Raw genomic sequence first — 27,323 nt, 5'->3', positions numbered from 1 at the left:
AGAAGCCGTAAATCAACTGTCTCTTTAGTGTGCGAAGAAGTTTGGCAAGCACAGTATTTTGTTGTTGGGTATCCTTTTGTGCGTGATTAAAATGTCCAGGAAGCATTCAAAACAAGGATAAGCTTTGTGTGCGTGTTTAAAAGGTCCAGGAAGCACTCAAAGCAAGGAGACAAGTCTGGCCAGTGGTGTGCGATGTGCACTCACTGTAAGGGTGCCCACGAGCGATGGGCTTAATGAGCCATGGTGAGAGAGGAAAGCCAGATGGCACCTGTGCGCGTAACCATGCATGTAAGCACACACTTTAGGCCACACTATCAAAAGCGTGTGGTCAGCTTTTTGAAGCCCCCTTACTAAAAGTCTCGCCATTTAGCGCATGTGCGCTGCCTCAGGCGCGACCTAAAAATAACCGGGAGCCCTAATTATAATATATCTCATCACTCACTTACTCAACTGTTACTGTGCAGGGTACCTCTGTGGGGAACTTTTTACTGGAATGTCCACTAGACATTGTCAAAAAGTTAGTTATTAGAAAGAGGACTTTACATTATTGAGTAGATGACATTCATAAATCTCTGTAGTTTTCTCAATTATCAAAGTTTTTACTGTAAAAAATACTGCTGAAGTCCCCACTAAAATCCTGAATAGAAGTGAATGAACTTGTTTAATGGCTTTGTCAGTTAAATCATTTTATGAGGAGGAGGCAATATGAGAAATAAATACCATTACCTTCAGGAGGAATCAACATTTAATTTAAATATTGTAAATTATATCTTGCTTGACTAAACATTAATCAGCTGCAAATTATTTTAGAAACTAAAATAATAGCGCTGACTTTGCATTCGCGCTATCTTGCAAATACCAATTACTTTGAGAGATGAAACATAGAAGAGTATAGACAAAAATGTAAGGGTCTCATTTGAAGCTTGGAGGCTGAAATACTCGTTACAAATGTGGCAAATGTCCTGTTCGACACATCAAAAGTGCTTTGTAGCCTATGGCACTTTTAATAATGTGGCTAGGACATTCGCGTCATTTGTGACAGAGTGTCCCATCTACCAAACTCCTAAGAGGGCCCTACATGTCATATCATAAAACAATAAGTAAAAGGGACCTTGTCAGGAAGCTAACCAGCTCGTACCACCCATTGCCTCTGCCAGTGCTTCCAACAACAGTACCAACACATCTACTAACCATCACACTCCTACAAGTGTGACATTTTACACTATTCTGGGACCCCAAAGCTATAAGAATGGCTAGTGTGACAGTTATTAATTATGTTTAATGTGTTTTGAATTGATACACACTAGTTGCTGTGCTGTTCTCTCAAGCTGACAAACAGTGCCGCCCTGTGGCAGTCTGCCATAAGTCTCGATGTTGAAAATTAAGTGCCAGTGCCAGCAACTAAACCACTTGCACAAATTAAGCACTGCTTGAATCTGTATTTAGTGTTCGATAGACTGCATTACCTTTTGATGCAAAAGAGAACTGAAAAACAGTATGTTCAGAAACTCGCCATACAATACAAATACAATGAAATAGTATTGAAATTGTATGCAAATAAATACACTTTACTTATTTCAAATAAAAATGTTCATGACAACATAATCTTTAAATATCAGGCCAGATGTAAAAATATTTTTTTGCTTGCAACCTCAAAAAATCACTTTGAAATATACAAAAGCCTGTGATTCAATAACTTGTTATTGAATCCCAACTGAATTTTATGATTTTGTATTTGAAAGTGATGTGTTCAGGATGTCCCTTCCAAATACTGAATCAATGAGGTATGTATTAATGTTTTGTAATCGAATTATGGTTGCAAAACATTAATCTTTTACCGACTTCTGAAAGGTAATAGTAACCATTTGGCAATGGGAAGGGGTCATTCACAGACATGGTTGTTTGCTGACCCCAACAAGCCACCATCTCTGGGAGGGCTATCATTGCTAATCTGTTGAAAACTGCAACCTACTTAATTAATATTTATACCTCATGTCAATTTGCAACCCACTAAAAACATATTTGACTATGATGAAACCGAATGACCTACAGCACAGTATCAAACTAGATTTGGAACATTTAGCCTGCAGATCAGGCTCATGGTAGTCTACATCTAGAATAACTTGTAGTTGACGATTGCAGTTTATTAATTCCATGGATCTGTAACATTGAAACTGTGTTTATATCTAAAATGTTGCTCTACCTTACTTATTTGCGATGTAATATCTAGTCTATTTACCACTCTCTTTTCTAGCTGTTGCCCATTGTTTCTGCAGGCTAGATTTCACAACCTTTACTCTTGCTAATCTGTTCAGCGTTTTTTTTTGTGTTGCTTTTTAATGTGTTGATTTTCCTTCTTTTTATTTCCACTATTGTTTTACATTGTATTTCCCTTTGGTATGAATTTCGATTTTCTTTTATCTTTCTCTCAATAAATAAGTTTTCTCGTTCTCTGTTTTCTCACATTCTCTGTCTTGCCTTCGCTTTTTGTACTCCTTCTGAGCTCCATTTCCTACAAAGTGACAAATTTGCTGCTCATCTGAATCTTTTTCACTGCATGCTCTCCAGGCGCCCTTATCTATACTATGCCTGCAGCTCAGAGGATCTAAAAATGACATGGATACTAAGGGGCATATTATCAAGGACCGGTGTTAAAATTATCGCCATTTTATTGGCAGGAAACTGCCAATAAAACGGCGATAATGGGCTTGTTAATTCCCATCGAAGCCCAGGTTAACACCGGACACGGGCTTCTATGAGAATTAACAAGGGAGTATTATCAAGCCCATTATCGCCGTTTTATCGGCAGTTTCCTGCCTGTAAATCGGCGATCATTTTAACACCGGTCCTTGATAATATGCCTCTCAGTTCTTTCTGATTCGGAAGATAATCAAGAAGTACCTAGTGGAGGGGGTGAGGGGGGGGGGGGTGGTGACCACAGGCTAAGAAGATATCAAGAACTGCACAGAGCACAGTTTGCTGAGGCTCTCAGCTACTTTATGATTACTGGTATATAACTTACATATAATCCAATAAATGAAATCTTTGATAAAGGTATCAAGCTATAGCATACTGCACTCTTATATGAGGCAACATAAACTAATATATGAAATATTAAACCAAAGTGAAAACTGGTCACAAATAACATAGAAAACCTTGAACACACATATGATTTATTCTCACTAATTCTTGGCAAATGCACTGTATTAAATGCATTTTATCACACCACCTAACAATGTGCACCTATAGTAGATTAATATCAGCAATCCAGATATTTCTGAAAGGAAAAACATTATTATATACACACACACATATATTTTTCAAAAACATACCATAAATGCACTTTCTTTATCTTTGGTGCATCCTATCACATGGTATCATTGCATCACATGATTACATAAGGTCAAATGTAAATGTATCTGTGGGTTAACTAAGCGTAAAAGGATGGAGCCAAGATTATGTTACATTAGGAACTGTGTCATGAATCCGAGAGGTGTCTGTAGTTTGAGGATGGTTACGAGAACACCTGTGAATCGTATCTCTTTAAGGCTATGGTGCTATATTGATTTGTATTGTGCTTAATCCCCTGAGAGTATATTCAGGTGCATTGCTGGACTGACCACTTGAAGCTGCGATGCCATGAGTCACTAGCGGGCTTGGGTCAAGAGCTAGACGTCTGGGTCACCACAGGCAGCTGCAGCATTTAAACATCACAAACATATTATGAAGCTGATTGGACCTTTTGTTTTCTATTGGCTCTTTCTTTGTTACTTGTTCATTCACCTCTTCAGGTACCTCACCTTTGTAATTTCCCTTTCTATGGTTTCTCTAGATATGAACTTCTGTGCCAGTTACTCAGACCATGCTCTTCAAATTCAGTTTTGGCCCAGGCATGCTACTATGTTTTTTCTTTATGGTGTCTTGACCTCCTTGCCAGTTATGCTGACATTGCTCTCTGGACTCTGTGTTGGCTTGTTCATGTTGTTGTGTTTGCTCCTATCCCCTTTCCCAGCCCAGATGAGCCCCGATCCCTTTCCTGAGTTTGTGGTTTTCCAGCTTCACTTCTGCCTGGTTTAGGTTCACTGTGGCCTGCATTTCCTATGCAAGTTCGTACACATTCTTATGACTTGTTTATTCTGCATATAATATTCCTTTGAGAAGAGAAAGCTGTGGCTTGCTAGAGAGTCCCTCCCTACCACATAACTAAAATCAGTGTACTCAGAGAACTGTCCAATACAGAACTCCAGTGAATCTCAACATGTTTCTGTCTCTCACTCTTTGACCCTCTTGGGTCAATAGCATTTGTGAGGACAATGGACCATATTTCCCTAACGCTATCTTTAACCTAGGGTTGTCATGCGATGTTCGTTAGTCATGTGGTAAAAGGAAATTGAATGGTAGGAAAACCCTTCAAATAATTCCCTCCCCCACATATTTTCAACCTTTATTTTTGGTCCCTATAAACTTAGCTATTAGAGAGGCACACCTTTGCCCAGTACAGGAGCATGGGAGCATTTAGACCAGGGATCATGTGTGTGCAGCAGTGGTGAAAGGAGGTGCAAATACTGAAGATGCTCCTGCTTTTGACTGTCTGGCTCCTTTTCCCCTCTTGTTCTTCCTCCGTTGGGTCGGCTCTCTGGTTTTCTTTGGACTTGGCCCTCGTAACTTTTGGACTGGAACTCGTGTGCGCGCTGCCATTTTGGGACCCTCTCCTGTTGTCACTCTAGCCCTGGGTTCATCTTGCCATGTTGAGATGATTTCCATCGATGCCCATGACCCGGGTCCGCCATTTTGTTGATTCTTGTCCTTTCCTTTGGTCCCTTGAATTCCATCCTTCTGACCTTCAGACATTTCTGTTACGCTGGACTGCTTTATCTCTTTCTCCCCCTCAGGTCCCCCTCTCTCCTCTCACCAATCTCAGCCTCCAACTCTTCTCCCCCACATACCGCTCTCTACCCCTTTTTATTTTATTTTATTTTTTTAAATTTTTATTTATTTTTTTACTCTGTAAATATGTGATATATACTTGTCCAAGCCGAATAACTGGTAAAATGGAATCCTGAGAAAATCTACTAGTTGTATATATATGTGTATAGAGATACCTCTAACCACTAGTATATGTAGTAGACCTTTGTACTCACTACCATTCCTATGTGATTCTTAGAGTTTATCCATTTGTATCTCTTCCATGAGTGACTTTACAACTTGTACATTTGCAATTTTTTCTATTTGTATCTCTTCCCTGTGTGACTTTACAACTTGTACATTTGCACTTTTTTTCCTGTTTGTATCTTTTATGTAACTCATGTAATCCTAAATCCTTATGGATCGCAACTGGTTCTTTTGTAAAGGGCTCTGACACCTTCGGGTAATGTCCGCGCTATAGAAAATTGCATTAAATAAATAAATAAATAAAATTCTCCTCTTGAAATATTCCAGCGGGAACTCACCATGTGCAACCAGCAGGTAACCATGGCGAGGAGAGTCCCAGTTATGATGCATGTCACATCACTGAATGAGGGCCTTTGCACTTTTTTCAGAAGACCCAAACGGGTTCTGCCTCCAGAATTTCACTTCCCCCAGGATTCCAGTACCTTATTCCTTGTGTGCTGAGCTAATGTACAAACATGAAACCATGTTCTTGTGCCCTATATGTTTGTGAGGTAGATACACACTGCAGCCCACATATGCCATTTACCGTCTATGCCACTAATGGAATTTCTGTGCCAACTTGTAATGACTTTACTTGAAAGTCAAGCCCATCAACTGGGCGAAACACAAATTAAAGCACCATTTAGGAGAAGGCGCTGTCAAAGCAGTAATTCCTAAAACAAAAAATATAAAAAGTGACATGGAGTCTATTTGGTTGGCCTCGCAGTTGTCACGTGGTGTAGATGCTGAAGCCAGCAAATGATACACCTATGTGGGTTTTTCTGGAGCGCCATTTGCTACATTTGAGGGGGAACTTACAGCTCTTTAGACAGGCCATGGTTTATCCAGCCGCCCGGGCAACCTAATTATACATGCCACACGCTATGCATTGTGTCATGTCTACCATCTGCTGCGCTTGCCGTGCACCCTCCATCTTAGGGCGGCACTATGGCAGAACAGGGAAATTAAGACTGGGGATAGGAGGTTGACTGGTCACAGTGGGGGGACAATGGGATTTGTCATGTGAATGACCTGGTTCGAAACGTCTATTGGTCCTGTTTGCGGATCTCAAACTCTATCACGGGCTACCTCAATCACGACACTGGCAGAATCGACAGATCACACAGTCTCCAGCATGCATTGGGTTTCCGCCCCTTCAATAGAGCACTTGATCCGCTGTTGCAGTACATTCTGAATTGGAAAGGTTTTAGTGGCACTATGGTGGATCTGTATGCAATCCTAATGGATGACCTCTTCTTGCGCCCTACTGCTCATAATTTTCACTGTTGGTGGGAACAGAGGCTCGGCCTCTCCATTTCTGTGGGTGATTGGCACAACCTTTTGTATGAGCATGGCAGCTTCCTCAGACAAGCCAGGTTGAAATGTTTCTGTTACGCTGGACATTCAAGGTCTTACACCTATGCCAGAACGACTGTGTACAGTGCAACTGCTAGGGAACACCAAGTGCTGTAGGTGTGACACAGCGGACTGTGATATTGATATGTTCTATGGAACTGCATGGTGATTTTGCAGTACAGGGGTTCGCTTTGGGATACCTGGATTGCGCACCTAGGGGTGGCCTCTTGTCTGGAGTTTTACTCCACAAAATGACTCTATTCCCGGACATGATGCGTCACAGCAAATGCTGGTTGTCCTACAGCTCTGGCAGTGTTGAAGGTAAAAATATTACCCCATTGAAAATCAGTTACGCCACCATCTCATAACACATGGCTCACTGACATACAAGACAGGGTCTCTTATGAAGGGCTTATTGACAAGTGCAATGATCAATTGAAGACGTCTGAGGAGGTCTGGAGACCCTTCCTCCTTAGTTAGCTGTGGGCATCACCATTAATTAGTCGGGTTCCCAATTTGAATCCGTCAATTGACTGTTCTGGGGTGGGCAGAGGCTTCACGGGGCCATCTGGGGGTCCGACGTCACGATTTGAGAGTCCCCTTCCCTTACCCTCCACTCTTGCTCTCTCCATGGCCCTCCCTCTTCGTTCCCCCCAGGGGAATTCTCAGTTTGCCTTTGTTGGAGGGGTTTTGTTGTGCTATAGGTTGTGAGTTGTTGTTTAAGTTCTCACCTCTTTTCAGATGTTTTCAGTCATATGATGTCTTGTACTTGCCTGATCTATCATAGCTTTCTCGCTGGTGTAGGAAGTTTGTATCTGAAAATTGTGTGCAACTTTAATAAAGAATTTAGATAAAAACATGCAAAAAGTTAGCATCTAGGATGATGATATAGAAAAGGTGACAACAGGGCCTTCATGCAAAGTCTGGCACAGACGCGCACCTACCAAGTGAGGGAAAGGTCCTCTCAACATCTTCTGTAAGTCTGGGTTCACAGGACTAGAGGAGGAAAGAACAGTGCTTTATGTTCCTTATGAGACTTTGAGGGGATACATGAAAAGCAGTTTCAGGGAACCCATTTATTGGCCTGTTCTTAGCGAAAGGACTTATCCCCATATCCTAATGAGTTTGAAGAGAGAGAGAGGGATTCTTTTTTCATTGCTATTCAAATTCGAAATCTGTATGCACATACAGTTCCTTGTTATGCTGATTTTGTTATCCTAAAGAAAAACGCATGCAATATTTTGCTCCATGAAAACACATTTATTAATTGTAGAAATAAATTAGACTACTTACCATATAATAAATATTTCCAATGCTGTCGTAAATGCTAGTGATGCTAAATCAAACCATGCAGAACAAATACTTACACCAAAGTAGTTGTAATATATGCATATTTAAAACAGTCGAACTTGTATATTTTGGAATAATATAAAAGTGAATTATCTCTGTTTAGTGAGAAGCTTGATGCATGATATGAATATTCAGGAGAACCGAAGCAGTGTAAATATTGGTTCCATCCTTTTTCAAGAATTTGCTGGCAGTTGTCAGAGGTTCGAGGTTATGCTTGTTCAAAGTTGTTGCTATTTTCAGGAAAATGGGCAGTGGTGCTTCATTTGAGCTATTTGGGCATTTAAGTTCTGTGAAAAAAAGCCTGCTTCGAGTCACTTGCACATGTAGAGTTACCAGATTATCATGTCTCATGGGGACACCTTGTTTTATGTCCATCTCGCCCCTTTTATTAACTCAGTGCACAATTTGATTTGCAATTTTGATTCATTTCAATAGAACAGATTAAAGTAATCAAATTGAAAAACAATAATATACTAAATGGAAATTTCACTAGAAATGTGTGTCCGGGTGTAATAAACTCATTGGATAACCTTGACCAGGTGGACAGACAGGACAACATTGTTGTCAGCACCGTCACAATTATTTTCTGAACCATTAATTCTGCCGGTCAAAGGAGAATAGATGCTAAAAAAAAATCTGTGCCATTTCAACTGAACAGTGGGGCATATTTACAAGCCCCTATTGCCATGGGAAAGTCACTTTTTAGGACGTTCCTGTGACAATATGTTGCCTTATTTACAAGGTAGTGTTAAGTCACTTAACATGGCTTAACGCTGCCTTGTAAATAAGGCCCCCTTTCACGCTAAGCTTAGCGTGAAAGGGGTGGACAGTGGGCTTTCCACCGCAACACCCATTGATTCTGACGCTGCCCCCTATTTACAAGGGAGGCATAAATTGGAGGCAGGGCCAGAATTAAGACCAGGGAAAACGTGGTCTTACCCTGGCGCAACAAGGTGCCCCTTCCTGCACATAAACAATCATTTTTAAAAAATGCTGTTTTGTAACTTCTGTGTGTGCTGCATTAAGCAACACACATAGAAGTTACAAAACGGCATTTAAAATTGTGTATGCACATAAACAATCTTTACCTTCATGCATACACCCTTGCAATATGGTCAAGGGAGCCTACATTGGCAGTAGGCTGTTAAGTTTATCTCCAGTGCAGGGGGAAATGCAGGGCTGCACCATATTCTTGTAAATATGGTGCAGCCCTGCGTTTCTGAAGTGGCAGACTGAGGCGGTAAGCCAGGAAGGCTAACGCCTCGCTCCGCCACTTCCTTTGTTAATATGCCCCTGTTTTTTCATTCTGTCTCAATTACATATTCTTCTTTATTAGCTAGGACATTCTTAAACAATCTGGCAAAAGGGCACTTGAACTCTTGGTTCTTTGCCAATGGACCATGACAAATGAGCTATAGAGGGAAGGTCGGACTTGTGGTCCTTTTCTGGACTGGACGAATTAGGCCGGAAGGACGTTTGGCCATCACTATAGTACAATAGTGGGTCACATATAAAAATAGCACAGTCACTCTAAATGGCAGTGAGGTGCAGCATTGAAAGTTACAATTAAGGGCAAAATAGCTGGGAGGTTCTTTGACAGTGGCGGCCACCTCAGGTAAGCGCGGTGAGCAGCCATGGCCGGCAGTGGGAGTACCTGCAGGGCGGTGATGTGGGGAGGGGGAGGGGCAGGGTGGGGGTAGAAATGTATGGATTATGGAGTTTTACAGGTAAGTAAGCATTTAAATAAATAAAACGAAGTTCGTTGCGCGCACTGCATCGCATTTGGGGATGCAGTGCACTCAACAAAATTTGTTTTATTTATTTAAATGTTTACTTACATGGGAAGCTCCGTAATCCATACATTACTACTCCCCTCCCTGCCCCTCCCCCTCCCCACATTACCTCCCTGCAGGTACTCCCTCTGCCGGCCGCGGCTGGCGGTGAGGCGCTGGGGCTGGGTTGGCTGCAACACTGGGGGGAAGCCGCCGCTGACGGAACAGGTGTTATCTATTTATTTAATTATACCTATTCCATCGTCTGTCGGCTTCTACTCACCGTGCCCCGCCCCACCCCACCGCTTCACCGCGATTACCTGAGCCGCCCACCGCTGTTCTTTAATGATCGCTATCAAGAAATGGCCATGTTGGTGTCACCCTTTTTCAATTATTTGCCCACCATGTTCATCACCTGCTCACATTCCACTATGGCCCAGGGACCGAATGGGTTATTTTTCATGTGCAACTGTTGATTATTTATCTGCATGTATGGCTATTATTTATGACATTAATGTGCTTTATGTATCCCGTATTCTGAGAGTGTGCTTTCAGTTCATATATTTATAATCTACATTGGACCACATTCTGAGAGCTCGATTCGGATGGTAATTAATATTGCACGGTTTATAATCGGATACTACCGGGATCAGAATGTAAAAAGTGTGAACAATATTACCTATTACAAGTTGCACCCTTTAAAATGAGGCATAACATGCGGAACCGATATGCAAGACACCGAATTTTGCATGTTTTGCCTTTTTACGGCCCTTTCCCTCTGATAAATGTCGGCAAGCTTAACCTGCCAGAGTTTATCAGGAGAAAATTCTTAGGGTTGTGATATTCATCACACTACTCGAAATTCTGAATCATAGCCCTGAGAATCGGTATTAAAACAGCAGCTTTAGCTGTCTTGAGAATAGAAGGACTTTTTCAACTTCCAGGGAGCTTGTTATTTATCCATCCCTAATAACACACTGTATTCTCATAGACAGATCATGCCCTCGCAGGCTACAGACTGCCTGCCTTTAGCATTCGGGCAAGCAATACATGTACTACACCCCTCACAATGACAGACCTTTCCTTTCTTAAATGTTATTACACAGGAATTACTAAGAAAGAAATTCAGATAATATTCTACACTGGGTATTTTAATATTGTTTCCTCTTTGTTCAATCAATAACCTTTGATATTTGCTGCAGTATTGGGACAGATTTTAGATACCAAACTGTCTCACCATAAAGCCTTACAAAACTGGTACTTGTTAGACCTGAAATTCTTGGCGTGGGATTCCCCTAAACGTTTTGCCTTTATTCCTCTGTTTTGCTAAATTCGTTTTTGTTGACATTAGGACTGTGTTAACTTTACCACTTTTAGCCAGTGCTAAAGTGGTTGATACCTGTGTGTTTGACAGGTAATGTTATGTTTCTAACACAAACTCTCTGTGGGCATATTCATTTGAATTTTATAGAACTTGCCCTGCACTTTTCCATATTCTAAATGGTAAATTGTCATACCTGAACTGCTTTATGGTGAAGGGAAATCTACCAGGGCTGTATTATACAAGTGCCCTAGGGGCCGCAGACGCTTGTGCGGCCTGTCTGTAATACCAATATTGCTGGCGCACATTAAGTGCCAGCGTTATCTTCAGAGGGCATTCCCTCATTAGCATAGGGCATAGAATCCCTTTGCCTCTGCGCACACACCATATTACAGACATAGCTGCCGAGGCACAGAATCTCTCAGGAGGTGCACTGACAGTGCACCATCTAAAATGAGGTGCACTGTGGGTGCGCCCCATGACGGCAGCCCTCTGCAAGAGATAAGGGAGGGCCTACAGACCCCCACATACATCCCCCTGCAGACACGCGTAATCACTCACTGCATCCTCCAGTGCATTCATCTTAACGCTTTAAGTGCTGCCGTCGGCCAACGGTCGTCACGAGCACTACCTTGCCAGTGCTGCGCATGACCGTTGGCCGACGGGTCAGCATTCGTTATTCGAACGTTCAGCACTGGGCGCTGAACGTTCGACGCTCAGAAGGTGTTAATATGGTGCATTTTTGTTGTTTACACTTGGTGCACCTTCTAAAGGATGCTCCCGGCTCAAACAATGAAAATGCGCCTTTTGTGTAATACAGCTTAAGTTGTGGTTGGGAATGTCCCATCAGGTGGGGTAGGAGACTGGTGGGTATGTTACACATGTCTAAGTGATAGGCCTATTGTTGAACATAAGGTCAGTAGAGGGGGCACTGGCAGTGCTCATTCAGCATGTTGTGACGTAAACACACGTTCTTGTTCTGGATCCTGAACGATGCAGAAACAGTTGGCAGATTTCACCTTGGGTACAGTGACATTGCAAAAGAGAAAATCTTTATTTGTCAAGTCAAGTCTAACGGGACCCTTTTACAGAACTATTTAGAAGCCAGCCTAGTCTTTTGTGGCTTCACATCTCCTTGTGCACAAGCTTAATCAATCTCTGAGGAGCTTTTATGATGATCCCTGAATTTTGAAGCCACAAAAAGTAAATTCTACACACCAGGATTACCGTGTTTACTTTTATAAACAAAGAGAGAGTGGCCCCACTATCAAGAGACAGGCTACCATATACAAATAATGTATAAAAAATAATTTATCTTGGATCACAATATCAAGAATAATCCACACTCACGTATTCAAGGATCCTCAAATATCCTCAGTCAACTATCAAATCAGGACCCAAAAATCAATTAAAAAGCTTTTTTCAATCTAATACAAAAAGCAAATTCGTTTAAAAAAAATTGATCATGTAGGACACAATTCATAAATACAATAATATTTCAAAAGTTAAAAAAATCTCACCTATACAAAGTTTGAACTTAAAAAAACATACAAATGAGAAGCAAAAACAAGTGACAACTTTAAATCATCATAACCAGTTGAATCAAATGCATCAATGTTACTGAAGTCTGTGAATTCGTTTGTGATTAGACTTTAAATTTCCTTGAATTTAACAATAAAAAAAGGAGCATTGACGGGTTTCGGTGGACAATATATGCTTAAACCACTTTCTTCAGGACTCTTAATCTTACTTTCTCTCTCAATAATACCATACTTTAGTATATACCTGACCACTGTCAATCAATAAACCACCAGCGGTCAGGATAATGTATTCCAGACATTGATGCTCCAGATAATCACCAGGTCGTCTGGGGGACTGATATGAAATATGACCACATGGAGGTAAGAACACCTCCAGATAAAAATACTCCAAAAATGGGGACTGATAAGTCCTCCACTTGTTTTAAAAGGCTTCTTGTATCTCCCGAACCGCCAATATCAGTTTGGTATACTTAACAGGGCTCTTTAAAATCCTTTTTGGCGTGGAATGCTGCTTGTCCTCAATCAGGAGTAAAGTAGTTCATGTTCATCTGTTAATGCTTCCTTTTGAAGACTGAACCATTGTTGGTTGCTATGTGTGTGAGCCCTTAATGTCACTATCACTATCTTGTGTTGTGCTGTTTGGTCCTGACATGTAAGTTGCTTCCCCAAAGAATTTTCTTATGCCAGCTCAGCCACTTCTGTCAGCCTTGATGGATTGCTGGAAACAAATTAATTTGGTTGAGGTACTGGACATGTCATGCACAATCCTTTCTAGCATGCAGCACTGTTCTGTACACAGTTATTTTGTTTGTTTCATACCACTTTGAGCTCTGGCTTAAAGCACCAAACACGACTTGAAAGCTGCACCAGGTGCACGTTTACAGACTTACTTACCATGGATCAGACGTTATTACCATACCTAGCTATAACGCCTCTTTTTCAGTTGTCATGCCCCCTTATGGGCTATCTCTGTTGTCTGCTTACTTCCCCAGCAACTCCCGCCTGCCCTCCATTCTCCGCATGCTGTCTCTGTCCCTTCTATTCACCCTCCATTGTCAGCTTGCTCTTCCAGCCTCTTCTGCCACTCTCCATTGTCAGATTGCTCTCCCAGCCTCTTCCACCCAACCTCCATTGACTGTGTGCTTCCCCAGACCATCCACCTACCCTTCTTGTGAGTGTACTCCCTCAGCACTTCCTGCACATGCTATATATCTGCTTGTTTTCCCAGCTGCTCCTGCCCACCTGCCATTGGCAGCTTGCATCCCCAGCACTCCTCCCACTCTCCATTTTTAGCTTGCAGCCCTAGCACTTAAGCCCACTCTCCATTGTCAGATTGATTCCCCAACTCTCACACCTACCCTCTGTTTTTAAATTGCTTTCTCATCTACACTCACCCACCCTTAGTTGCCAACATGCTGCTCCAGCACCCCATCCATTATAAGCTTTCTTCCCAGCTCCCTTTCACCCAGCCTTATCATGCTGGTTTATCCCTTACCACCCACCCTCCATTACCATTTGCTGCCCTATCCCCCAACACACCCTCCAGTGTCAGCTTCCTCTTCAAACTGCTCTTGTCCAGCCTCCATTGCCATCTTTCTTCCATAGCTTCTCTTGCCACTTCTGCCTGCCCCCATTGTTTGTGTTTCGCCCTAGCCCCTCCTAATAGTTTAAATAATTGTTATTAGTTTCATTAAAAAGACCTTAGTGCAATAGTTACAGGCATATAATACACATCATAAATGATTTACACTGCGTATACAGTAATTTGCTTTAAAGAGATACGTAGATAATTATAATAAATAGAATAAAATGTAGGAGCAATACCCAGATGACTATATTTTACAGATTAAAAACGATAATCAATATATCTCATATGACATGCATCCACAAGCATTCAAGCACATTCCAACTACTGTAAATTTCATACATATCTTAGGTCTCCTAAATTAGGACAATAAAACTATAACATCAATCCCCCCTCCCATAGCTACCCCAAATCAAGAAAAGCAGTAATAAATGAAGTGTCAAAAAATTTCACATGGACAAGTATGTTACATTAGTACCCGTTATCACCCAATTTATCAGTATTAATCTAGATTTCCCTTCTTTCAGGGAGCTATTACATCAATCTGTGTCTGCTTCCGGGGCCAACAAACTATCCACTAGGTTTCCCACACTTTAACCATTTCAGTTTTTCCTTGTCCTTTTTATATCTCGCGCAACAACACAGCACTCTGCCCAAAATTCTGCATTCCGCAACTTCGTGACATTTTTTGCTTGTTTGCTTTCTCGAATGCCTGTTCGCAAGATATTTTCCCCCAAGCATGCAAACAGCGATTGCAAACAGTAAAAATGCATCGCGAACAAGCAATTTCGCGTGTTCGCTGAATGTTTACGTGTTCGCTGAGATTTTTTGCCATTTCACAGAGATTTGCGTAACATGATTACGCAAATTCCGCCTACCCCTACAGAAAAGGGGACACTGTTATCCTTCTATTGCTAAGAATAATCAGACTTATATTACAACTCAACTCAGTACTTGTGACAGGTTTACTTCTTATTTATAAGTAGGGCTCCCGGTTTTTTAACATTTTCCTCTGGATTTATCCATATTTATTTTTTGATTATTTTATCTGTATTTATCCACATTTCATTTTGCCACAAGCAAAAACAGAAGATGCAGCTACTATTTTTCCACATTTATTTCAATAGGCAATGCACGCTTGGTTGTTATAGGTTTAGATAGATTATGTAGATGGTAAATGGGTAACTGCTTTTAACAAAGATCCTTTTTTTTACTTGCAGTTAATAAATTGCATTCCTCCAAATGTAACCCTCACTGTCTTATGCAACACATCATATACATTGATTTAAACGCATATGATTTACTGTCAAGCGGTCTGACACCTTGCATTATGATGAGAAGGGCTATAGCGCAATAAAAGAAATAAATCCAATATCGGAATTTATATTGTTATTTGTGTAAATACTGGGATAAACAACACATCTAACATTCCTACAGTGCGTTTATATCTCTTTGCTCCAGTGACTGAACTAAGTCAAATGCAAGCCTCTCTTAAGGACCTGTGAAGTGACAAGATGTGCGCATTTGTTTTCCCTCAATTGCTTTTAGGGATGCATCTTCCTCCTCACCAGCCCCCACCCCCTATAGCTTCCAGCCATGATACTTAACCAAAAGGAGGCCTGATGTCCCCTTTATGTCAACCTTTGTTATGGGCTCAGCTGAAATTTGATAAGCCCTCTCCCCATCCTGCACTGGGACAGGCTTGTCTTCTTCTGGCACACAGCAGCAAAGGTAAACATATTTATTGGCATTTTTCACTTTCTATTAATTAATACAGACAAAAATATTTTTCTGTCTATATGCAAAAATCCATTTAAACGGAAAACCGGGAGCCTTATTTATAATTAAATTGTACTTTGGATAAAGTGACCAATTTCCAGTGATCTAGGATTTAAAAATACCAGTCAGTAACATTCAGCTTTGTAATGTGTTACCTCATCCATAAATGCTTAGAACATCCATAAATGGCTCTATATCTGCATGATGCATATTCCATATGAGCAAGTCTAAATATAGTTTGGTATTGAATCAAACCCTGGGTAAGTATCTCAGGAAAATAATCACATTGCTAGTGAAAAATGACAAATGATTGTAGTAGGAAATGGCCCTTTCAGCTGGATCACCCACAAACTTTTTGCCTTCCTTTTCCCCTTTTTGCTGAATTTATTTTTGTTGTCTTTAGTATTCTGTGCACTTTACCACTGCTAACCAGTGCCAAAGTGTGTGTGCTCTCTGCTTAAAATATGGTAACATTGGCTTATCCACAATTGAAATGTTTACTTTATTTATAAGTCCCTGGTAATGTGCACCACATGTGTCCAGGGCCTGTAAAATAAATGCTACTAGTGACCTGCAGTACTGGTTGTACAACCCACTTAAGTAGCCCTTTAAACATGCCTCAGGCCTGCCATTGCAGAGCCTGTGTGTGCAGTTTTAACTGCCATGTCGACCTGGCAAGTTAACCCTCTTGCCAGGCACAAACCTCCCTTTTTTAGGTCTCGGCTACCGTAGCCTGAGCATGCGCAGTCTCGCTTGCGATATCTCATGTCTTAGAGTAGGGAGGCTTGAACCCGCGCCTCTTCTCCATTGGCTGGCTGCCTAAACGGCGGCCAGCCATTCGAGAAGAGAGTTCTGTGACGTAATTTTTGGTAGCTAAGACCCGTCCGTTTCAGATTGAGGCGCGTGTTTTTTTCCTTTCTTTCTCTCCTCGAAAAACACGCCCCTCAATCCAAAAAGGACGGGGTTTACAGAGCACGGCGAGCGCTTGTCTGTCCCTCGGGGCCCGGCTTGTTTACTTTTGCTATTACTATTGCCATTCAAGCCATTTTCAATTTGCCTTATTGTTTCTTGGTTGCTACAGCATGAAGCGAGGAATCCTAATTCAGTTAAAATGTTTACTTTCACAAAGCATACTTTAATTTGGAGAAATCAACATAGTATGGGCAGCTAGGCGTGGCGCCCCCATAAAGTGCCCGCAGCTGAGGTTCTCTGGGTTGCCGGTGTGAACGTCTGTGAGGTCAGAGGGCAGCGCGGTTACAGGCGCGGGAGGGAGAAGAGCTACCCGGAACAGCACTGTCCCTGCTGCCTCCGCCGTGAAGCGCGGCCCTCCATGCAGACTCTTCCAGCTCAAAGGTTGTGTTGCCTTGCAGAGCTGTCTCGGATGTTTCCTCTCTCGCCTCATCCGGTGTAGCAGCAGCAGCAGCCAGGGCAGTCCCTTCACCTGCCCAGCTGAGGCCCCCCTGCTCCCCAACCCGTAACATGTCTGAGGGGGCACCTCCCTGGACGCGGTGCGCCGGAAGATCCGTGCCCTGCAGGAGCAAACGGACAACGCCGAGGTGTGGAGTGGGAGCAGGACACCGAGAGGCAGCTGCGGGAGGTTGTAAAGCGCTAGAGTGCGGGGGGTAAAGAAGGGCCCCAGAGGTGCATGCGTTACTGTATGCAGCTGGCAGAGGACACGGGGCAGGTGGGTGGACATGGGGGAGGGCAGAGGATGCGGCGGGGTGGGAACGGAGTGCCATTCAAAGACACTGTTTCATGATAGACCAACAGTAATCTAGTAAAAGACCGGGTCTAAAACAACATAGATGTAGGCAAGCACTACTTGTTTTTGGGTGTCTGCAAGTCATTGGGGGGGGTCAGTGAGCCCATATAATATTGGATCATGACCCCTTCCCCCACCACACAAGGACCAATAAATGGAATGACAAGTGTCTGTGCAGAGGCGTCAGCATAGCACCTGCAGCCTGCGCTGGACGAGGGTGCCTTCGGGTCGCAGAACTTTTCACAGCTTTGCGTTAGGAGCGTTTAGGATTGCAATGAACCTGCTGCCCAGTGTTCCCAAGACTGCTGGACCTGGTGCTTACACTCACTCAAGATTGTGTTCTCTAGTCGTTGACCCTGAGTAGGGAGGATCCGAGGGTGACTCGCTCACCGGAGTGTGTGCTAATTAGTTTGGGATTCACAAACAAGTGGTTCTGTTGGGTATTGACAATCTCTTTGGGTTAGGCTGAAGACAGCTCCAAAACACACAAACAAGCAAAACTCTCTGATAGGCAAAGTTTTTATATATATTAAAAACAGGAAAAAAGAAACAATATATTGGAATTACTTCATTCCACTACATTACTGACGAGTACTTATCAAATACGTGAGCAGTGACTATGGTGATTCAAGTGACAAGTGTGATGCATATAGTGACACTTAAATACAAAAACATTTATTTACAATAAAATCACAGAAAAAAGGGGACCGGGGGAAGCTAGAACGATGTATTTTCTATCGTTTTGTGGCCAGTTTTATATAAGTAAATGTTCCAAGGAAAACAAGTGGTTAGTGTCCATATTCCTGGAGTTAGCTTGGCCAAATGGAAGAGCGTCGACGTTTCGACCCTGGTTGCGCCCCAGTTGGTGGTCGCGGCGGATCTTCATCAAGACAGGGGGGGGCTGGAAGGAAAGGAATAGGTATCAGAGAGATGCTTGTACATAACGTCAACAATGACGAGAGTCGCTCAAGGTTACTTACAAAGGGATCGGTCAAGAGGTGTTTTATTCCAGAGGGTAGCCCGTTGGTCAACCTAAAAAAGAGATTTTTAAAAAGGATTTTTAGGACAAAGTGGTGTATGATTCAAACAACCACACTTCTGTCATTACGGTGCCTAGGTGACAAAGTGTTTTAATCGATCCATGGGAGTGCCTAAGTGATTCTTAAAAACCGGTGCAATTCCGATTACGGAGATTGCAAACGGAGTCCTAAAAGTTGGGATTAACGATTTTTCTCGGTATGAATCCGAGTTCAGTATATGGGCTTACCCTTGATGCAGTAACATCAGCGATGAAACTCCGCGATGTAGCAAAAGGCGATCTGGATATGAATGCCAAACGAGCGGTCTGTGAGAAGCGCTCGTACTGAGGGGCTTGAACTGGAACGTTAAGTATACTCGTACCCAGGCAACCCCAAACCGGAAATGGGACTAAAGTGGGCTTAGCCAATCGGGATGGAGGCGTAGCCTGAGACGACGTGAAGCCTGTCTCCTCGAGGACGCACTGTGCGTCAGTTGCTAAGCAACGTTTACAGAGGATTATCGAGCCGACCTACGCACAGTCATGGAGGGGGCGTGGTCTCTCGGAAAGGGTAATTGGCGGGATGACTGATGGCAATATCCCAGGTTATTGAAAAACAGTTAATGGAGCCATTCCGTTCAAAACAACACAGAGTACACAGTTTTATACATATAAAATGCATATTCTAGGTAAATGTTAACAAACATCGACATTTGTGTGTTGTCTCATGGAAAACAAAAGTGTGGCAACAAATGGGGCTAATTTGAGAATACAGATTAAAGTAGCGCCATCTGTTTTGAGATTTCCTCATGTTCATTCAATCCCTGGCTCACAGAGTTCAAAATGTGGATCCATTTACATTCTTTTCTGCTCAGTGTGGTGGACAGAGAATTACCTCTTGGATTCACATTGATTTTTTTCTAAGATGCGCCAGCGCAAGCTTGTAGGATCATGGTTACTAGTGAGGAAGTGATCTACCATAGTTTGGGGGCCTTGTAGTTAACACATGAGTTAAGTTATATTTTATAGTACATTTCTTTGGTCTGTCAGTAACCAGCCTATTCGTATTAACTGCTTTTTGTGAATTCTATCTAGTGACCATGCAGTGGTGGGCGTTTTCACAAGATTTCACTGAGGGGTGTGGTTAGGGGGTGCACACTAAAGTGAAGCTGTTGTGGGTTTAATCACGGGATTATACCAGTTAATGGTGCGGCGAGGGTTAGGAATATTGTCACCAGTTTGCCTGTTAATGTCTCCACTGATTAGCTCATTATTCGATGTCCGATGTTTATGGTCGTGCCTTTTAGCAGCCTTTTATCTTTTGCAGTGTATGCCTATGGTTGGGTTTTGTTCTGTGGTTTTTATTTTTTAAATTGTGTTTACAAAGCAGTTGTACTGACTTTTTTTGTGTACCCATTTGATATTTGTAGAAAGTTTTTGTGGACAAGGCCTCTGAGTTGAACTATTTAGATGACTAGACTGAACCAAACACAACATTGACACGCTTTAAGAGTGGACAGCCAGCAAGTTCTTCTTAAACTGAAGCTGTAGTATAGTGTATCTTCTTGGATACGTTCATGGTCTGACTCGCTTTTGATACTTAGTACCGGAAGCAGGTTTGCACTGCTAGCTTGTTTCGTTTAACACTGCAAACAACTTGAGACAGACACCATAGTATAGTTGCAGCTTAAATATCCGCGACGGTAGCCGTCGAGTTCCACAGCATGAAAGTATTGCATGATGATAAAATTCCTGGTTGCCTGCACTTAGGTAGCGGGCGTGACCTTCCGCCCCGAGTCTCCCAGCCATCTAGAAGCCTCGAATGGGGTTACGTGCCGGCCGTCATGGAATGAATGTCACATGTGACCTTTCACTTTCTCGTTCACTACTTCCTATCTCTTTTCTTTCTTCTTGTCACGTTCTCTCCCTGTAGTCTCCCCTCAGCTCTTTCCTTCCATCTATTTTTTACCTTCATTCATTCTTTCTCTGTTCCTTCTTTTCTCTGCTGTAAACTTCGACATCTTTTATATGTCTGCCCCATCAATTCCCCAAAGTTCCCTCTAACTGCCCCAGTATCTGCCCTATGGATTCAGACACGCCATCCGTTCTCCTCATTAAGTTTGAGTAACTCTTGAACTCCTGAAGGTGCTGTATTGTAAACATTGGTGCTTCCCCGGGTGAATTGTGGGTAAATAAATCTTGAGGGACCAATACAGTCACCCCACCTCATGTATTTTGAAGATGCCTCCGTTCTGAGATCTGCCATGCTGCTGGGGTTCACTGGACGCAGAGACGCCTGGGCAGACTTCGGGCAGGTTCCTTCTGTTTTTAGGACTTTTATCCATCTGGGTTTTGACAGCGCAGTTATCAAGTGGTCTTTTGTTAACAATATGCATACAGGTGGCTTCAGGTCCACCCCTTTCAGCGATTGGCTTTCTTACAAACAATCTTTTTCAGTCATTGGCTTGAGATTTGTTTTCTTGCCTGTGTTCCCTGCTGCTGTTCATTTTTAGCTTGCCTCTGTTCCCTGCTGCTGTTCGTTTTTTTTCTTGCTTCAGTTCCCTGCTTATGATCGTTCCCAGTTTGTCATCGTTTTTTTCTTGCCTCTGTTCCCTGGGATGTTACTGGGCAGAGATGGGCGTGTGGATGTCTGTGTGTGTGTGTGTGTGTGTGGCTCTGTGTGTGTGTGTGTGGGGGGCTCTGTGTGTGTGGGGCTTTGTGTGTGTGTGTGTGTGGGGCTCAGTGTGTGTGTGTGTGGGGCTCGGTGTGTGTGGCTCTGTGTGTCTGTGTGTGTGGCTCTATGTGTCTGTGTGTGTGGCTCTGTGGCCTCCGTTCCCTGCTTTTCCTCAATTTTCTTGCCTCTGTTCCATGCTTGTGCTCGATTTTTTTGCCTCTGTTCCCTGCGTCTGATGGGTTTTTTTTGCCTCTGTTCCCTGCTTCTGATCGTTCTGATCGTGTTTTTCTTGCCTCTGTTCCCTGCTTGTACTAGATTTTCTTGCCTCTGTTCCCTGCTGCTGATCGTGTTTTTCTTTCCTTTGTTCCCTGCTGCTGTTGTCCTGTTCCCTGCTGCTGTTAGTTTTTTCTTTGCCTCTGTTACATGCTGCTGTCCGTTTTTTTTCTTGCCTCTGTTCCCTGCTCCTGTTCGTTCCCTGCTTGTCACTATGTTTTTTCTTGCCGCTGTTCCCTGGGGCGTTACTGGGCAGAGATGGGCGTGTGGCTGACCAACACTGAGGGATGTCTGCGTATGTGTGGGGGGGCTGTGTGTGTCTGTGTGTGGGGCTCTGTGTGTCTGTGTGTGGAGCTCTGTGTGTCTGTTTGTGTTCGGCTCTGTGTCTGTGTGTGTGGCTCTGTGTGTCTGTGTGTGTTGGGCTCTATGTCTCTGTGTGTGTTGGGCTCTGTGTGTGTGTGTGTGTTGGGCTCTGTGTGTGTTGGGCTCTGTGTGTGTGTGTGTGTGGGGCTCTGTGTGTGTGTGTGGGGGGCTCTGTGTGTGTGTGTGGGGCTGCGTGTGTGGGGCTTGCTGTTTGTGTGGCTCGCTGTGTGTATGTGTGTGGCTCGCTGTGTGTGTGTGGTTGTGTGTGTGTGTGTGGCTCGCTGTGTGTGTGGGGCTCTCTGTGTGTGTGTGGCTCTGTGTGTGTGTGTGTGTGTGTGTGGCTCCCTGTGTGTTGTGGCTTTCTGTGTGTATGGCTCTGTGTCCGCTAATACTCTCTACTACTCTCTAATGCTCACCTATTGCCATTGTAAATGACAATACCATTTATTTATGTTTAAAAAAAGAAAATGCCATTTGCAATGCCAACAGCTCTAACTTTAACAAAGCCATTGCATTGTAAATGCTTGTTAATACATGTAAATCACCCCTAAGGTAGGCCCTGGACAGCCCAAGAGCAGGGAGCAGTGTATTAAAAAAGTAGGACATTTACTTTTAATTTACATGCTCTGCTAGTGAAAAACTCATACATTCATTTTCACTACTGCAAGACTTATATCTCCCAGAGGATCAAATTTTAATTACCTTATTACATTTTGTAACCATATTTTCCAAATGTTAAGGTATAAGTGGCTCATGTTTAGTGTCTCTGAGCTCCTAATTTAAAATCCTAACTAATGGTGGAGTCAGATTTTAAATTACAGTTCTGAAAATGGCACTTTTAGAAAGTTTCAAAGGGCACAGTACTCGTGCACCCACTGTCGCAGTGCTGTATGGGAAATCATTCCTCACTGTGAAGCACTTTCTCCTTAGTAATCCATTTTAACCACTCTATCCACTTAATGACGCTGTTTCTTAGTTCTTACTTCTTTCAGGTTTATATAATCACTGCAGAGATGGCAAGGTTTTCCTTTATTATTTATTCAACTCTTTCTTATGCCTCCTGCATACCCATCCAGGTTTTTTTAAAGTGACACGCAAAGGTCAACCTTGCATCAGAGTATGCTCTTTAAATTATACCCAATGCATTTCGAGCCCAGAGGCTCTTCGTCATGGGTCTCAGTAAGAGATAAAAAGAAACAGCTAAGCTGTTAATAAGTACTGGACCTCAGATACCAACACATCAGTGTACTTCTGGACCTGTGGATCCTCTGCCAGGAAGAATGACTGCAGTGCTGCTGAAAGGACTGCCACTCTGCTGGATTGCTAATCTGAAGGAGTTGCTGGCTTGCTGTGCTGACTTGCTGCCTGCTGCCCTCTTGCCTGGGGAGAAAGAACTGGACCTGTAACCCATCTTGAACCCAGGACCCAGAGTGACTTAAAGGGCTAATCTGCTGGGCTCCTGGTCTGAGCCTCAGGGACATAACAGGCTCCCCACAGCTCCTGGACCCGGATTCAACATGCCCCTGACCCCCAATCGGTGCCTATCAGGTCCTGGGCCCTTGAAAGTGGTCCTATTGATCTTCAAGTCATGCTTTTGGGCTCTTAGAGAACACAAATGGGCCCATTCGCTCCAGTACCTCATAACTCACCTGGAAATCCAGTGCAAGCAGCCGCAAGTTTGTCAGTTTTCACAGCAAGTATTAGCCATTATGATCGCAAAGCTCCAGTCCATCTGTCCGTGACACCCGGTGGCTTTCATGCCCCGCAGGTGACTACAAGAGATGCAGATTTACAAGCCCCTTACCAACTTTTACACCGCTGTTGCATTACTTTTGCGTCAATTCATGCTTGAAGCAGGCTTAAGGAGTGACGCACCATGTTAAGTATGGGCGACCCCTGTGCATTACAGGAGTTGTGTTGTGGTTGCGATGCGACTCCAGCAATGCGCCGCCCGTATGCCACAAGATGCATCACGCATGTGCCCCTCCTTGCATTGTAAATGCGACGCTTCTGTGGTGGCGCAAGGGGGGGATTACGTGACGCATCTGTTCTGGCGTATCCCTGCTGAATTGCTGAGATGCACCAGTAGTTGTAAATCTGCCCCATTGTTTCTTAATGTGAGAGTAATGTTGAGTTGTGAAATTCATTAAGGAGCGAAGACTTATGTGTTAGGTCATTTGTGATTCATACAAACCGTAATCCATAATTGAGAAATGTTCAGACACTCTTTAATAAGGTAAAATCAAAGTTTTAGTGAGATTATTGGACTGTATTGTAAAGAGAACAACGATTCCACGTGTCTTAGCATGATAGTAGTGTCAAGATGTGAAATCCAATAAGGATCCTAGACTTATGTAATAGAACATATATGAGTAATCGAAACCATGAATCCATAACTGAAAATAATATTCAGATTGTCATTCAAAAGGTATCACAACATTTTGGCTCAGTTTGAAATCCTAAAATGTGCAACTGTACCTAAACACTACTGATACCACAAAAGAGAGTATCATTAGAAAGAATTCTCTGAAATAAAGCATTAAACCATTATTTTAATTGGAAAGCATTACTACTTGGCGCCATTCTTAAAGGTTTGTTTAAGCCTTGATTAATTAATTTCACTCAGTTGATCCATCTTGACTTACGTAGTGGCAAAGTGGCTGTGAAGTTACCACTGCTTGGATTTGCAGTGACTAACTCCACAACTTATATATCAGACAGCAATGGTTCACAGGTGAATACATACATCTCAACAGAATATATAGACACCGTATGTAATTATATTGTAGTCTACAATAAAAAGATTCAAATCAGAACCATTACCACAAAGATAATAAAATGTATTTATCAAAATTAGAATAGTTATGGGTGATCCAGTGCTCGCATTTGTGAAGAAAGTGTCAATGTGAGTAAAAAGTGATGAAAGATCATTACAAAGAAGCATAAAAAGATGTATGACTTTTGACTCCTTCACTTATTTCTAGGCTTATGGTCTCTAGATAGGTTCTAATATACATCTGTAGTTAACAGTATTTCGTCCTCTGGTTATTGGGAGGTCATTGTCAGGACAGAGGAGTGAGCACCAAGTATCTACAGAAATGATGGTGACAGTATTATAGGAGGCTGGGATAAAAACGACCACCTAAAGATGTTGTAATGTCTTGAGAACTTCCCTTGCTTGGTTCAAGTGCTGAGAGGGAAAATCAATCATCAAAAACAGGGACTTCTAGCAAATGTGACCCTGTAATTATAATTTACACATAAATTAATTTCTGAAAAAATTGGGAATAAAGAGATGGAAGGGGGAAAAAAAGGGAAAATGGTATAAAATCTACAGAGTAATGCATCCAAGAGAACTACTGTTAGCAGCCAATGCTTAAAAAAGCCTCCAAGCTGGAACAAGAAGTGGCTGATTATTCTATACTATATTGAAGGCGGGTATATATTGGTGCTCATTTGATGCTTAAGGAACTTCACAATTTAAGGTTGGCGTATCATATTTCTGTCCACCCAGATTTAATCGCCAAGAGTGGTCAACGAGCATGGCAATTGCATACTCTGCAGGGGAGAATTAGCAGGGAAGGATGTGCTTCAGGCTTAAGATGTCTCTCAGCGGCAGCTCCCTTCCAGAGCCTAAAAAGGCCCCAGGGACCCCACCCCCTGGAGCTGCATGAAAAGTAAAGGGAAGGGGACGCATGGCCTCCATTTCCCTGAGCATTTAAGATGCCCTTGAGACCTCATCCCCCTGGGCTCCAACTTTGTCTTAGCGTGGTAGTAATGTCAAGATGTGAAATCCAATAAGGATTCAAGACTTATGTAATAGGCCATATGTGAGTAATAGGAACCATAAATTCTTAACTGAAAAAAATATTCAGATTGTCATTCAAAAGGTATCACAACATTTTGGCTCAGTTTGAAATCCTAACTTTGCGGGGGAAGAAAATAGATTCTTTAGCATGTTCTTACTTCTCCCTGTGCGCACACCTTTAAATCCTATTGTTATGGACTTAAGTACTAAACGTATTGATCACCAAGCCATATTAAGACCATTGTTGTTTTGGGTGCGATTGCGGTCAACAACCGAACTAGCGCATTATAAAGAAGGGCTAGAAGAAATCTTAAGGTTTGACAGAGGTACTAGCCTTCAGTGGATTAGGCATGTGCACTCCTGGTTTTGTAAACTTGGGCTGAAGCACTTCTGGGAAAAACCTACCCTCTTAACATCAGCTTCCAAAAAAAAGCTGGAAACCACCATTTGGGCGTATATACAAAAAAGTGTGTCCCATAGCCCAGATATTGTCAGATTAACGGCCCAGTTCCTTCTTACAAAACCAACCCCGGTCTTTGAGCAATTTCTGGATGAAGTGCAGCCCCAGTTGGCAAAATCTTTATATATGGAATTTTTTTATGGTGTTTTACAAAAGAACTTGAACACATCGAAATAGGGTCGAAACGTAGATGAGAGTAATGAGGACTGTTGTGTATAATGTCAATTTGATGCACAAGAAAGTGATCTGCATTTACTATACGTTTGCCCAGCCTATGCCACGTCCAGGCAAAAATGGATTAAACCAATCTGTCGAAACCTGGAAACTAGGTCTTGTTTTGAGGCAGAAAGAATTCTGAAAAACAACACTTCCCAGAAAATTGGCTTTAGTGTTAGCAGATAGTTGTTTGCAGTGGGCATAATAAGAGGAAAAAAGGTTTGAATTTTTACCATTCTGAAATCTATGTGTAATCTCAAATTTCGATTTGTATTTTTACCGCATTTGCATTTTAGAAACTGCTGGGAGACCAGGTAGAATGTATTGTTGGGTTTGCTGTGTCTCGAGTAGGGTAGCACATTAGCACTTTTAAAGCACTTGCACTTTGGTTAATGCCCAGATTTCTGTGGGAAGGCTGCACTCATCATATGTACTCTTCTATCCTCGGTTCCTTTAAACCCAACATGGATTTTACATACTCCTCAAAGTTTTAGATATATCGGACTGTAAATTGCGCATTTTTATCTTATTTTTAACTTTCTAGATGAATGCCAGTTTTTTCCTCCTTTTTATTCAAATTGTGATCATTTTAGCATTTGTATTTGTCTAAAGCGGTACCTATGGAGTGCCCTGTACTTTAATTGTGTTTCATCAACCAATGTGTATGAATTGGTATTATGTATCTTTTATGGTTCAAGCAAAACCGAAATAAAGAGTATTGAATAGAAACCATGAATTAATAACTGAAAACATTCAGATTGTAATTGAAAATGTATCAGAACATTTCGCCTCGATTTGAAATCCTAAAATGTGCAAGTCTTCTTAAACACAACTAATACCACAAAAGAGAGCATCATTAGAAAGAACTCTCTGAAATAAAGCATTAAACTATTA

Source organism: Lissotriton vulgaris, chromosome 10, assembly GCF_964263255.1.
Source record: "Lissotriton vulgaris chromosome 10, aLisVul1.2, whole genome shotgun sequence".
NCBI lineage: Eukaryota > Metazoa > Chordata > Amphibia > Caudata > Salamandridae > Lissotriton > Lissotriton vulgaris.
Note: the sequence above shows the minus strand (reverse complement) of the source record.